Below are 3,032 nucleotides of genomic sequence, written 5' to 3' on the forward strand. Positions count from 1 at the left end.
CATAGATGAAACTTGAGAAAATTATCCTAATTGAGCCAATCACAAAACACAAATACTGCGTAATATCACTTATACAAGGTCTGGAAAGTAGTCAGATTCATAAAACGGTGGTTACCAGAGACGGGGAGATTAAAAGGGAATTGTTTAACGGATGTATAGTTCCAGCACTAAAAGATGAAACATTTGTGACGATCTCTTTCACAACAATGTAAATATGCTTAACACTACTGAGCTATACACTTAAACGTGGTTAAGACAATACATTTCAAAGACTATACTTTCAGGGATCATTTCTATAGTTTGTTACGAGAGAAGTTTCTCTGAATGTGTAGAGCACCTTAAAAAAAAGATAATACATTTCATAATATTTGTTTTTTACCGTAATAAAATAAAATGCAGGGTAGTGCAGCATGCACAGGACAGCATAAAGGATGGTGAGTCCCCTCTGCTAATGGCCATATAGGCCTCTGGCTGAGGCGCCACGAACATTCCTGTCCACTGAACAGGCAAGGTGAAGCCTGCGGCATTTAGGGCCAACATCTGTCTGTGAGCTTTCTTCAGCTGGTCCCAAGAGCTGCCTCTCTTTTGCAATTTTTATATGACACAACTATTAAAGCACAGCCGTAACCTTTCATCTTCTAATGTGATTTTCTGCCATTCATTGAAAATGTCCAATTCTCCCATCAGCCATGAGTCACTTCCTCCTGGTACAAAGATGTGTTCACATTATCCCCAGATCTTTCCATCCTAATTTTTCAGATCATGTATAACTTTCTAAAGTCTCGAAATATAGAACTGAACTTAACCATGTAACCTATGTTTAGGACACCTGATAGTACTTGAGCCACCTTAACTCTTTTAGGCCTTTCACCTTTCACTGCAATATTCCTTATACTGACACTCTAGAAACATATTAAGCTGAAGTAAAGTGTGTGCACGAAATAAGACACCACACGTTTGAATTCTACTTCCACCATTTGCCTGCTGTGTGGCCCTGGATTCCCCAAATTAATTTAAGAACTGCCTGGTTGGTCCTTTGGATTCAGCTTTTATCCCCTACAGTTTAATTCTCAATACAATCGCCTGAGTGATGTCATAAAATTGATCCACAATTTGCCTCATGTTTGTGTTTTTGAAGTTGTGTTTAAAGAGATTCTTCTGTACACCCCAGCCCGCAAAGACATTTCCCTAGATTGAGGTATTTATTCCACCTGCAAACGTGGCTTTCAACAGGAGGGATGTTTCGCAGGGTCTGGAGACATTTTGATTGCAAAAACCTGGGTCATGGGTGGGGTACTGTGCAGGGTAAAGAAAGAACAAGAATGTGCATTGTTAAGTTAAAAAAAAATAAGGAGCATAGTTGTTGTATATAGTATAGAATATTTTGCATAAGAAAGAACAAAACTAGGGTAAACATATATGTATTCATTTATTAAAAATATATCCACAGGAAGAACAAAGCAGAAAGTGGTAAATGTGGTTACCATTAGAAGCAGGGCGAGGTGGGGGTGAAGCATAGGTTGTACTGAACACACACGTGTGTTAGTTTGCTATAGCACTATAAAAAATTGCAAAAATTGCCACAAATTTAGTGGCTTGAAGCAACACAGATTTATAAAATTACCGTTTTGGAGGTCAAAACTTTAAAATGAATCTCCCTGGGCTAAAATCCAAGTGTCAGGAGGGCTGTGTCCAGGAGGGCTGTGTCAGTGGGGCTGCGTTCCTCTCTGGAGCTTCTAGGGCAGAATACACTTGCTGGCCTTGTCCGGCTTCCAGAGGCAGCCTACATGCCTTGGCACTGCTCTGCCATCTTCAAAGCCGGTAAGGATGCACTGAGTCCTTCTCATGCTGAGTTATTTTGACCTCCTTTTCTGTAGTCAATCTTCTTCTATTGCACTCTTCTGAGTACCTTTTCTATTTTTCCTTTTTTTTTTTTCTTGAGACAGAGACTTGTTCTGTCGCCCTGACTGGAGTGCAGTGGCGCCCTCTCGGCTTGCTGCAAACTCCACTTCCCGGGTTCAAACAATTCTCCTGCCTCAGCCTCCCTAGTAGCTGGGACTACAGGCGTGTGCCACCACACTCGGCTAATTTTTGTATTTTTAGTAGAGATAGTGTTTCATCATATTGGCCAGGCTGGTCTTGAACCCCTGACCTTGTGATCTGCACTCCTCAGCCTCCCAAAGTGCTGGGATTATAGACGTGAGCCACCGCGCCCAGCCTCTACCTTTAAGGATTCTTATAATGACACTGGGCCCACCCAGATAATTAAAGATGACTTCTGCATGTCAAAATCCTTATTCACATCTATAAACTCTTTTTTCCGGGTAAGGTAACATATTCACAGATTCTGGGGAGTAAGACATGGACATCTTGGGGGGCAGGGGCAAGGTTTGGTCACTTTTCTTCCTTCTACAGCATGGAAATGGTAATACAATGTTTTTACTTTTTAACCATGTTAAATGAACACATCAAGAAGAAACTAAACATGAAAATTATATATTTCAAGAACATTTTATATGATTCTAAGGACTTAGGCCTCAATACAACATATGAGGCAGTGCTGTTACTTGCAGGAAACTAAAGGCCTTTGCTATTTCATAACTTGTTCAAATAGTAAAGCCAGTTGGTAGCAGAATTATGATTCAGACTCACTTTGTTGTAACTCCGGAATATTTCCCAAGGTCACTCAGCACTAGCATTTAAACACCTAGCTGGTGTTTTTTCCATTACTCCATGGCTGACAACAGTCAGCTGTAATGGCCACCCAAGTCAAGTCTTTCCTTCACTTGGATCTCTCATGTATATTAATAATAGTAAAATCTCCTGTATTGACGAACTGTTATGAAATGCCCTTTTCAAATTCTTTTAGAAGCTCATGGCAGCTGGGAAAAATTAATGAGCTACAATGTAAAACTTCGCATAGCTATGATCCAGTACCCAGGGGTCAAGGCTAGCTTTACAGAGGATCAGCTCTGGTAACAGGTAGAAAGCCAGGGTCATTGAACATAGATGGTGGTGGTAGGCAGCAGTGA

At 40.8% G+C, this 3,032-nt stretch overlaps 1 pseudogene; it reads left to right on the plus strand.

The window, feature by feature from the left end:
* The first annotated feature begins 268 nt into the window (after positions 1 to 268).
* LOC119467815 lies at positions 269 to 377 on the plus strand (annotated as a pseudogene).
* The last annotated feature ends 2,655 nt before the right edge of the window (positions 378 to 3,032 follow it).

This window comes from Cebus imitator, unplaced genomic scaffold (genome assembly GCF_001604975.1).
Source record: "Cebus imitator isolate Cc_AM_T3 unplaced genomic scaffold, Cebus_imitator-1.0 Scaffold334, whole genome shotgun sequence".
Lineage (NCBI taxonomy): Eukaryota > Metazoa > Chordata > Mammalia > Primates > Cebidae > Cebus > Cebus imitator.